Below are 12,394 nucleotides of genomic sequence, written 5' to 3'. Positions count from 1 at the left end.
GATGAAAATGATGGACTATGTGGAACTTGCCAAACTGACTGGGAGACTCCGAGACCAGAAGGAAGAGACAGTGGAAGAAGACTGGAAGAAGTTTAAAGAATATTTGGAAAAAAAATATGTTAATATTTAAATCTTAGAATAGCTTTGCAAGTGGATATAGGCTGTAGGGTTAGAAGACAGTGTATTTTAAAATAGCATTGTCTGTAAAGGATAAAATGTCAAGATTATTATTGTAAAAGTGTGACAAAATGGTTAAAAATTATGATATATGTAAACTGCTAAAGATGAGGTAAAATGAAAATCAGATGGGGGGACTTGGGGAAGCTCACCTAACAATGTTTAGAAAAAATAAGGATAAGACAAGAATTTGTTTGCATTGTTTGTTTTTTTGTGTTGTTTATTGGTGTTTTAAAATGAATAAAAAAATTGGGGGGGGGGAAAGAGTCTGGGAGGAGGAAGTCAGGGGGAAAATGACTCTCCCAACTATTCTTGCTGGGCTCAAAACCATTAAAGGAGTTAAGCTTTGTGGGTGGTGTTAAAATAGCTGGAAAGGGCATGATGTGGAAAGCAGAATTGGTGGGTGGTGGAGGGGTTAAGCACCCTTCCCACCTGCTATCCATCCCATCTGGACTCGGTTCTGGTTTTTAACGGTATGTGTGAGAAAAACTGCTCTGGAAAACGTAATTTGCTGGAAGGGGATGGGTTAAGCACCTCCCTCATCCAATTTCCTCAGGCAAAAACTCCTCCAATGCTTTGAAATTGGTGCCATGAGGAAACTTGGTCATTCCAGAGAGGTCAGCCCTCTGTTTTTAATCCTAGGGAGAGCCAGGGTAATGTAGTGGTCAGTGTGCTGGCCCTGGGAGACCCGGGTTCAAATCTCCACTTGCCCACTAGGTGGGACCTTGGACCAGTCCCTACCTGTCAGTGTAACCAACCTAGCAGGATTGTTATGCGGATTAAAGGAGGAAGCGGAGAACCATGTACAAGCCCCCTGGAGTAAAGCTAGGACATGAATGTAAGAATGAAACAAAATAAATAAATGCTGGTTGAAGAATGTCCAGCTCTCTTTCAGCTGAGAAGGGATTTGTAAGTATGTAGGGCCTTTATATGAACCTGACATTAAGGCAGGGCCTTGTCTGAAGTGGCCCCCCGTTAAAGAAACTGCTATTTCCTCTCTCTTCCAGACCACACCATGGTCTGAAGGCACATGAGGCCACCACCTCCCTGAAGCTAAGCAGGTCCAGGCCTGGTCAGCTCCCGGATGGGAGGCCACCATGGAACCCCAGGTATGTTGCCTTGAGTTCTACTATGGGGGAAAAGCAGGACAGAAATGTGAAGAAATAACAGAGGCACAGCAGTTGTTTAAACATGGAGCTATTTGATACATTTCTGCCCCTTCAGAGACTTCGAGGTGCTTGGTGATGTCAAGCAAGGCCTTCTCTCCCAGCCTAGCCCACTTCATTGGGTTGTTGTGAGAATAAAAGGCTGGTAGGGACGCGGGTGGCGCTGTGGGTTAAACCACAGAGCCTAGGACTTGCTGATCAGAAGGTCGGCGGTTCGAATCCCTGCGACGGGGTGAGCTCCCGTTGCTCGGTCCCTGCTCCTGCCAACCTAGCAGTTCAAAAGCATGCCAGTGCAAGTAGATAAGTAGGTACCTCTCTGGCGGGAAGGTAAACGGCATTTCCGTGCGCTGCTCTGGTTCGCCAGAAGCGGCTTAGTCCTGCTGGCCACATGACCCGGAAGCTGTACGCCAGCTCCCTCGGCCAGTAAAGCGAGATGAGCGCCGCAACCCCAGAGTCGGCCACGACTGGACCTAATGGTCAGGGGTCCCTTTACCTTTACCTATGTTTAAACAAGGCTCTTCACGGTTATAACAGGGTTGGCCAGTGGCTCGTCTTCATCCTAACCTTCCTCACAGGGTCATTGTGAGGTTAAATGGGAGCCTAAATCATTTTTAAAGGTATCAGTCATGACGAGGGATACGTTCCTGTGTGACCAGTTTCCCCCACAATTCCCAACTTGTGGAGCCATCGGGAGACACAGCTAACACAAGAGAGGAGTGCTTTTTAAAACCCCAGAATCTTAACACAAAGAGAGTCCGAATGGATCAGGCCAATGGCCCAACTAGTCCAGCATCCTGTTCTCACAGTGACCAACCAGATTCCCCTATGGAAAAAACCATAAGCAGGATTCGAACTCGAGAGCAACTCTCCCCACTTGCAATTGTCTGGCGTTCAGAGGTCTATCACTGCCTCCGACAGCGGAGGGAGAAAATAGGAAATATGGCTGGTGGAAACCTTTGAACACCCACCCAAAAGCATCGATAGGTGAAAGCGGAAGTCAGAAAGGTTACTCTCTTTTCCAACTCTATGGTGCTTTTCAAGGCTGAGATTGGTACCCATTCAATAATAATAATAATAATAATAATAATAATAATAATAATAATAATAATTTGTTATTTATACCCCGCCCATCTGGCTGGATTTCCCCAGCCACTCTGGGCGGCTTCCAACAAAACACTAAAATACAATAACCTATTAAACATTACAAGCTTCCCTAAACAGGACTGCCTTTAGATGTCTTCTAAAAGTTTGGTAGTTATTTTTCTCTTTGACATCTGGTGGGAGGGCATTCCACAGGGCGGGTGCCACTACCGAGAAGGCCCTCTGCGTGGTTCCCTGTAACTTGGCTTCTCACAGCGAGGGAACCACCAGAAGGCCCTCGGCGCTGGACCTCAGTGTCCGGGCAGAACGATGGAGGTGGAGACGCTCCTTCGGGTATACTGGACCAAGGCCGTTTTGGGCTTTAAAGGTCAGCACCAACACTTTGAATTGTGCTCGGAAACATACTGGGAGCCAATGTACCATAGGTCTTTCAAGACCAGTGTTATATGGTCTCAGCGGCCGCTGCCAGTCACCAGTCTAGCTGCCGCATTCTGGATTAGTTGTAGTTTCTGGGTCATGTTCAAAGGTAGCCCCACGTAGAGTGCATTGCAGTAGTCCAAGCGAGAGATAACCAGAGCATGCACCACTCTGGCGAGACAGTTCGCGGGCAGGAAGGGTCTCAGCCTGCGTACCAGATGGAGCTGGTAAACAGCTGCCCTGGACACAGAATTGACCTGTGCCTCAAGGTATTCCGGCACAGAGATGAAACCACATGGGAACAAGAGAAGAGACACTTGCAAAGATGGGGAACGGAAATGAGGTGTTGAGCTGTGCTATTTAGGCTATTATCATTGTGCAGGCCGGAAGCTGAGATGAGCCTCAGGCAGCCACAGAACATAAAAACCAGAGAGGAAACCCCAACCAGTCCATTTTTTTGACTCAGGGCTCTGCTGCTGGGGAAAGGGCGGTACTTTTTGGGTAGGGAGTGAGCAGCCAATCCCAATTGCCACCTCCCCAGGCACCGAGCCACCCAAACTCCAGGGAATGTTTATTTTTCAAAGCCACAGACACACAGAGACACACACACACAAAAGTTTCCGGGCAGGCAAAGACACAGATGCCACAAACTCCCTTTGCCCCTCCCTCTCGCCTAATCCCAGATCACAAAAGACACGACAACAACTTGAAAAGCACTCTGTGAGAGTCCCAGAGAACTGTCCTCCGCCCTGTCATTTCGCACATTCCAGATGTGAAAACAGAATTTGGGGCAAGGCAGTCAAATTTCCCAGGGCCGTTTGAGCAAAATAAAGAGTTTGTGATCTAGGGCAAAAGATTGGGGGGGGGGTGTGGAGAAGAGTGAGGCAAATACAGAGTTCTCCATTGGCAGTTGCCCCCTCCATAATGTCTAGGTAAACGTAAAGGGACCCCTGACCATTAGGTCCAGTTGTGGCCGACTCTGGGGTTGTGGCGCTCATCTCGCTTTACTGGCCAAGGGAGCTGGCGTACAGCTTCCGGGTCATGTGGCCAGCAGGACTAAGCCGCTTCTGGCGAACCAGAGCAGTGCACGGAAACACCGTTTACTTCCCGCCGGAGCCGTACCTATTTATCTACTTGCACTTTGACGTGCTTTCGAACTGATAGGTTGGCAGGAGTAGGGGCCGAACAACAGGAGCTCACCCCGTCATGGGGATTCGAACCCCTGACCTTCTGATCAGCAAGCCCTAGGCTGAGTGGTTTAACCCACAGCATCATCCGGGTCCCCCATAATGTCTGGGGCATGCCAAAAAAATGAGAGGGGCAAATTCATAGAATCACAGAGTCTGAAGGGACCCCACGAGTCATCTAGTCCAACCCCCTGCAATGCAAGGAATCACAGCTCGAGAATCCCTGGCAGACGGACACCCAACGTCTGTTTAAAAACCATCTTCCCAGGTACGCCAGCTTCACCTTGTTTAGTAGCACAGAGCTTTGCCTAAGAAGGTCGATGTCACACAGGTAAAGCAGAGGCACAGAGGAAGCTGTCTCCTACCAAATCCAACCATGTAGCCCAGTAAGGTCCACACTGCCTGGCAGCAGCTCTGCAGGGCGAGTCTCTCCCAGATGCTTGGGACTGAACCCCAGGACCTTCTGCACACACATTCTTCTACCGTTCCGTTGTGTCCTTTCCTCCAAAAATAAAGCAAGATTCCAGTCCTCATGGTTCTGAATAAAGGCCCTGATTTAAACAGTAAACGCCAGAAGCTGGCTTATTCCCACTCAGAACAATGGGCCACCTAGCTCAGTAATGTCCACACTGGCTGGCAGCAGCTCTCCAGGGTTTTCACGCTCTCCAGGGTCTTTCTGCTTGGAGATGCCATTGCGGATCAAACCTAGAAGCTTCTGCAGATGCTTTGCCACTGATCAGCTCACCTTCCCAAACACTGGAGGCCAGTCCTGGGATAGCTCAGCAGGCAAGAGCACATGGCACTTAATCTCAGGGTTGTGGGCAAAATATCCCTGCATTGCAGCGGGTTGCACTAGACGGCGACTCTTTTAAGATTCCATGGAGCTAATATTGCCTGCACTGACCGGCAGCAGCTCTCCAGGGTTTCAGAGGAGGGTCTTTCAAATACTCTACCGCTGAGCTACAACCCTTCAATCCACATATACAGGTAGCGGGAAAGAGGCTGGTGTATTTAGATAAAGCGGCCAAGGCTCTCCTGCCCAGAGGAGGAGAGCAGTGCTGTCCCTCTCCCGGAATACCCCGTCTACTGCCTCCGTTTGGTGCCAAGCTGGCTTGTTTGGGCATCTGGCTAAGGCTTGGGGGGGGGGAGAAAGCGGTGCGTGGATGTAGGGAGAGATTGCTGCTTCGAGATCGCCGGACATGCCGAGAAGATGACACGAAAGCAAGGTCTGGCTCCCGCCGGCAACATCTGGAAGGGGGGCGTTATGCCAAGGTAGAGAGGAATTGTGGGCGGCCAGCAGGCGGGTGGGGTGGGTGGGCAGGATATTACAGGGGCAGGATCCAGAACGTGGAAATGGGGCAGCGGGGAGGTGGAGGGTAAGATATCTCAGCATCAGCAGTTGGGGAACCGGTGGGGTTGCAGAGGGAGTGAGAATCTGGGCCTAGGAAAAGGATACAGGCTTGGAAATCCAAATCGAGCAGTATAAGATATCTCGGCATCAGCATCTAGGGAGAGGGGCCACCCAAGCAAATGGATTTTTTTGTGGGGGGGTGGGGAAGAGGGACCAGGGAAGAAACTGGGAGTGAGACAAAGCAGGATCCAGAATGTGTGGGGAGAGAACTGGAAGGAGGGGTAGTTGTTTTCTACTGTGCTAAGGCAAGGAACGGGGATAGAATATCAAGGCATCAGCGTTTTGGGGGAGGAGGGGTTGGCGAGCAGGGAAGAGATATGGGGCAGCTAAGGAAGGAGGGTGGGGGGGTCACACTAGGCCAGAGGCACACAGAAACCTGCCTTATTTAGCTCCATCCGCTAAGTAAAAAAACCTAAGACTCCAGTCCTCATGGCTTTGAATAAACGGCTGGTTTAAATAGGAGCCCAGAGAGCTGTTTTATAGCACTGGTCACAGGAACAGAAGGGAGCTGCCTGAGACCGAGTCCATCTTGCTCAGTAATGTCTACACTGGCTGGCAGCAGCTCTCCAGGGTTTCAGGCAGGGATTGAAGTTGGAATCTTCCGCATGCAAGCTGGACACACTACGGCCCTTCCCCAACGTGGCGCCCTGCAGACATTAATTGAGGTTTCCAGCTCCCAGCAACCGCACCCGCTACGCCCAGAAATGATAGGAGGTGGAATGCAACCACAACTTAGCGGGCACCAGGTTGGTTAGCCCTGCGTCGGGCAAAGAGAGGAATAAGGGTTCAGGGCACCCCCAGCAATTGTGTGTGCAGTGGGGAGAAGGAAGGGGGGGGAGAAGGACCCAGAGTTCAGGTGGGACTGGGAGAGGTCAGATCTTGGAACGCACCAGCAAAGAACCCCTGGAAGGGTGGTTTGCCAATAAACTGGGGGAGAGAAAGGCTTCAATATTTAAGGCTACATTTAAAGCACATTGATCCACACACACACACACACACACACACACACCCAGAATCCTGGGAACTGTAGTTCACTCCTCCCAGAACTGCAATTCCCAGCGCCCTCCACAAACTACAGTTCCCAGGATTCTTTGCAGGATGGAGTGAAGAATGTGCTTTAGATGTACTGTATGGTGCGTAAGCAGCCTAAGAGAGGCACCCATAAATGACTTATTTTTTTGGAGGGGGGGACTGAAGGATCCAGAGCATGCATTCATTAGTGAAATTACTATGCAACTGAGAGCTCTAGGAATGAGCATTCGAGCAGGGATCTAGGTAAGAGTCTGGAAGAATCTGGAGCGAATATCTAGAAGAAGGAAAGGAGGTAAGCAGGAGAGATACGGAGCTGTGAGCCTTTCAGGTACTTCCCAGTGGGGGGGGGGGGAGTAAGACCCACTGATCTGAAAAAGCTTACTTTTGGACCCCTTAGTGGGTTGCAACCTGATTTAAGGCAGGTCGCCACAGAAGCACTCGCAAATATATGGTAAAAATTTAAGAAATGGGCATGTTTGGGTTAAAAGGGAGCCCTGGCTGGGAAAAGGTTGTAGATACCTAGCCCATGTTTTTTGGGGGGGGGCACAAACCTTCCCATGGGGGTCAAGGGTGGGGGAGGTTAAAGGTCAAAAGAGAGGGGATCCAGGAGGGTGTTCAAAAGTTAAGGGAAGGGAATGGGGGAAGGGAATTCTCCAAAATTCATTCCCTTCTCCCCAGTTAAGATATTAAAAGAACTATAAAAAACAGAGAAATAATCTGGGGTGGGGAATCTCCAAACCTCAACCCCCCCACACACACACCAGAAACTAAAATAATAATTATGCAAACATTGGAAGTATTTAGAGAGGTGATTTCCCAAAATTCACCCCCACCCCAATAACTAATAAAATACGGATAACATGGAAGGATGGAGGGGGGGAATCTCCCAAAATTCACCCCCAATAGCTAAAAAATATATAATAAGATGGAGGGGAGCAATCTACAATATCCACTCTCAGTAACTTAAAAACAAATAAAGACGATGGAAATATTTGGGGTGGAAATAACCCCCCCCATAACAACAACAAAAAAGATAGTATAGAAGTACAGTATTGCGGGGGAAGGGGGGGAGAAATCTCCCAAATTAACTAAAAAGAGACAGAGATACAACACAGAAGCATTCATGGGGGAGAAAATGCCCCAAACCTACCCCCCCCCACACACACACACACAACTACAAAAAAGCAGTATGACATTAAAGTATTTAGGAGGAGAGAAATCTCAAAAAAATATATATATTTGGAGAGGGGTTGTTGTTGTTTTTTGAGGTTTCTCTCCTAAATACTTTCATGTCATCTTGCTTTTTATGTAAAAAAAATTGAAATAACTACAGTTGAGAGCACCATCTCCCCCCAACCCCGCTCCGGTCCCCTTGCCCGGCCGGCTCCCTTTCCAACCGAGCGGCGGAGGGAGGCGAGGTCCGGGCCGCCCCCAAAAACTCGGCCGGATCCCCCCGCGCCGTCGCCGCCGCGTGGCGCACCTTAACGAGCCGCCTCCGGGCGCCCCTCGCCTCCGCTGCTGCTGCTGGTGCCGCCGCCGCGCTCCATCCCCCGGCCAGGGCCGCTACGCCCTCCTGGAAGCGGCCCGCGCCCGTGCGCCCTGGCCGCGCCCGCCGGCCCGCCGTGCGCCCTGGCCCATGGCTGCGCTGCCGCCGACGCGCCCGGCCCCGGATTGCCTGGCTGGCTTGGCGGTGGCGGCGGCGGCGGCTGGGCTGCTTTCCCCCCCTCCCCGTTTCTCGGGCGGGGATGGATGGAGAGGAGGAGGAGGGAAGGAGGAGGGCTGGGGGTGGGGGGACGGAAGTGATGAAAGGGACCGCCGATCTCGGGGGCTGCTCCTCCGAGAAGCAGCTCCGGGTGCAGAAAGCGCCGCCGAGCGCTGGATGCGCTTTTACGCACGAGGAGAAGCCGCCTCGCGTTTCCTCGGGAGTCAGCCTCTCCATCTCCTCCAGCCAAGCTTTCCTTTGCAGGAGGCGCTGGATTGTTCCCCCGCCCTCCCCAAATCCAGACTTATGTCGGGCCCTGGGCCGGATCCAGCTTTTCTCACGAGTAGACCCATGGCAATGAATGGAGCGCAATTGGCCTGGCCCGTTCGCTTTCAGCAGCCCATTTGACTCCCTCCCCCCTGCAAGAATCCTGGGAATTGTAGTATCTTACTCAGGGTGCTGGGCACGGTAGCTCCGCCATGGGTGAACTACAGTTCCCAGGATTTTGGGAAGGCGGGCAGAGAATGTGCTCTGATTGTAATGGTTGCATATGCAGCCAGGCTAGTTTCTCGGCCCATTTTCTAACATCATGGAGCCCAGAGTAGCATGCAGGTGGATCTCATCCGGACACTGGCCAGACCTGCTAAACTTCAGCAGGGCGGTGGCCTCCTGAGTCTTCTGGGATGGGAACCTGGGGTTCTCCAGATGTTGCCTTGGGACTCCAGCACCTTCGTGGTCAGGGGTTGGGGGATGAGGTGAGTTGAACATCTGGAAGGCCGCCAGATGAGAAGGCTGCGGTATCTGATGATGTGGGTAGTGCATGGGTAGGCAAACTAAGGCCCAGGGGCCGGATCCGGCCCAATCGCCTTCTCAATCCGGCCCGCGGACGGTCTGGGAATCAGTGTGTTTTTACATGAGTAGAATGTGTGATTTTATTTAAAATGCATCTCTGGGTTATTTGTGGGGCATAGGAATTCGTTAATTTTTTTCCCTTCAAAATATAGTCCGGCCCTCCACAAGGTCTGAGGGACAGTGGACCGGCCCCCTGCTGAAAAAGTTTGCTGATCTGTTTTCTTTTTTCCCTTTTTTCTGTCATTTTTGGAAAATTAATAAAATGTTAAAAATAAATAAATAAAGAAGGAAGGAAGGATTGGGCAAATTTGTGGAGGGGCTATCGATGGCTTCCAACCCTATGCTTTGACAAGCCAGGCTCTTTTTATGTTCTTATTTAATACCCCACATTTCTACCAGCATGGCAAAAATGAAAACAGGCACCGTACAACTAAAAAACCCAGTAAATAAAAATCTACAGATGGAAGGTGGTATACTACTACTACTACTACTACTACTGATAATAATAATAATAATAATTTGAATATAGCCCTATTAAAAGGAGCGCCAGAAACGCTTAAAGCTATTTAAAAGCACACACACCAACACATACCTCCAGGAGACCTTGCCACAGCAGCTGGTTAGTGGCCAAAGGCTTGTCTGAACGACAAATTAAAAAGTCTGCTTGCCAAGGAAAGGAAAGCAGAGGGAGCCTCCCATGGAAGGGAATTCCACAATCTGGGGGCAGCCACCAACAAGGCCCCGCCTCATATCATCACCGGGCACAGCCCTAGAGGACAGGTGGGCGTCTCCCAAATTTGATTGGTGGGTGGTGCTGACCTATATGAGTTCGGGTGATTGGCAGGTGGGCGTGGCTTGGCCGAGAGGCCCAGGGATGAGGCTCAGAGACTAGGCAGCTTCACACCACCCATCAATGTGTGAATATGCTTTTTTAAAATAACAAACACACCCTGCAAACAAGTGACAGCAAGTACAGTGGTACCTCAGGTTAAGTACTTAATTCGTTCCGGAGGTCCATACTTAACCTGAAACTGTTCTTAACCTGAAGCACCACTTTAGCTAATGGGGCCTCCTGCTGCCGCCGCGCTGGCAGAGCACAATTTCTGTTCTCATCCTGAAGCAAAGTTCTTAACCTGAAGCAATATTTCTGGGTTAGCGGAGTCTGTAACCTGAAGCATATGTAACCTGAAGTACCACTGTAATGTGTGTGTGTGTGTGTGTGTGTGTGTGTGTGTGTGTGTGTAATGAAAACTATAGCAGGAAGTCACACAGACAGATCTGCTTTTGTGACTACGGTCCCCAGAGGCAACATCCGCACTATCGATTTAAAGCAGTGTCATACCACTTTAATTCCCCCCCCCCCAAGAATCTTGGGAACTGTAGTTTGTTAGGGGTGCTCTTAGGAGGACCCCGCCCCCGTTCTTCTCGCACAGCTGCAATTCCCAGAGTGGCTTAACCATCAATCCTTCCTCCCAGGGAACTCTGGGAATTGTAGTTCTGAGAGGGTAATACTGTGGGGGGGTGCGTGTCCTAACAATTCCCAGCAACCTCAGTTCACTACAATTCCCAGAATTCTTTGAGGGAAGCCACGACTGCTTATAAGTGGTGTCGCCCCGCTTTAAATGTACAGCGGGACGCGGGCAGCGCTGTGGTCTAAACCACTGAGCCTCTTGGGTTTGCTGATCGGAAGGTCGGTGGTTCGAATCCCCGCAACAGGGTGAGCTCCCATTGCTCTGTCCCAGCTCCTGCCAACCTAGCAGTTCGAAAGCACACCAGTGGGAGTAGATAAATAGGTACCACTGCGGAGGGAAAGCAAACGGTGTTTCTGTGCGCTCTGGTTTCCGCCATGATGTTCTGCTGCGCCAGAAGCGGTTTAGTCGTGCTGGCCACATGACCCGGAAAGCTGTCTGTGGACAAACGCCGGCTCCCTCGGCCTGAAAGCGAGATGAGCGCCACAACCCCATAGTCGCCTTTGACTGGACTTAATCGTCCAGGGTCCTTTACTTTTTACCTTAAATGTATAGCTCAGTGGGCCATGGAGAGGTTCCGCATGGAGGAAATTTTCAACCCTGTAAATGGCCTTCTTGGAGCAAAGGAACTTTGAAGGGAGGCTGCAATGTGAAATGGCGAAATTGCAATACATCCATAGGTTAAATGCTATCACTTGAGGAAGGAACGGAAACAAAGGGGTTTTAAATGCATACGTGCTAATCGGCTTACCAATGCCAGGATATCTCTTGTTATCAAGAGCTGTTTTGCAAAACCTCGCTGTTGATCTCGCTATCTCTGATTCTCTGCAACTCATCTCCCACCGACCTCTCTGTTTACAAAACCCCACCCTGCTGCCAGCCATGAGTGTACAGTGGTACCTCGGATTAAGAACATAATTCGTTCCGGAGGTCCGTTCTTAACCTGAAACTGTTCTTAACCTGAAGCACCACTTTAGCTAATGGGGCCTCCCACTGCTGCTGCGCGATTTCTGTTCTCATCCTGAAGCAAAGTTCTTAACCTGAGGTAATATTTCTGGGTTAGCGGAGTCCGTAACCTGAAGCATATGTAACCTGAAGCGTATGTAACCCGAGGTACCACTGTATATCCCTAACTCAGGACGGCTCTGTTTTTCACAAAAGCTGATGCCGTAATAAATTTGTTCGTTTCTATTAGTTGCCGCAAAGCTCTGTTGTTTTCCCCCCTTGGTTGTCCAATGCAACTCCTACTCAGATCAGACCCATTGAAACCAATAGGCTTAGAAAAGGGTTGGAGACAGATCAGAGTGGGCTTTCTCGGGGGGGGGGGGGTGAGGCTGAAGAACTGGGGAGATGGGGGTGGGATTCAGTTCTCAGTATGAGGATGGAAGACTGAGATGAAATGGCAATACACAGATATATAAGATTGTGCTTTATTAGGAACACAGATACCATATTGGCCCGAATATAAGCCACACCTGAATATAAGCTGCACCTTTAAAAGGGAGGGGGGGGAGAGAGAAAAAGAAAAAATACCCAAATATAAGCCGCTCCATTCCTTGCTGCTCCTGGCTGCATACTGGGGGGGGGGGAGCCATGCTGAGTTGCCGGCGGGCTTTCCCCTTCCTCACACTCTCCCTTCCTGGGGGAGAGGATGGGGGACTATGTGTGGGGTGGGCACCTCTTTGCCACGCTGTTTGCCCCCGCTCCTGGCTGCAAACTGTAAGGTCGTGAATATAAGCCGCACTTTAACTTTTCACGGTCGGAATTTGGGGTGGAAAATGAGGCTTATATTCAGGCCAATATGGTACAGTGGTACCTCGGGTTAAGTACTTCATTCTTTCCGGAGGTCCGTTCTTAACCTGAAACTGTTCTTAACCTGA

General features: G+C 50.3%; 1 protein-coding gene across 1 annotated transcript in view; it reads right to left on the bottom strand.

Annotated features, from left to right (window-relative positions):
- The window catches only part of ATP8B2 (ATPase phospholipid transporting 8B2), a 62,324-nt gene extending 54,217 nt beyond the window's left edge, over positions 1–8,107 (bottom strand). The window contains exon 1 of the mRNA XM_083590985.1: positions 7,972–8,107. The gene's annotated coding sequence lies outside the window, so the exon portion shown is untranslated. The remainder of the gene's footprint in view (positions 1–7,971) is intronic.
- Positions 8,108–12,394: the final 4,287 nt, after the last annotated feature.

Source organism: Podarcis filfolensis (assembly GCF_964270895.1).
Source record: "Podarcis filfolensis genome assembly, chromosome: 16".
NCBI lineage: Eukaryota > Metazoa > Chordata > Lepidosauria > Squamata > Lacertidae > Podarcis > Podarcis filfolensis.
The sequence above is the reverse complement of the archived record's forward strand: the minus strand, read 5'-3'. Positions and strand labels throughout refer to the sequence as shown.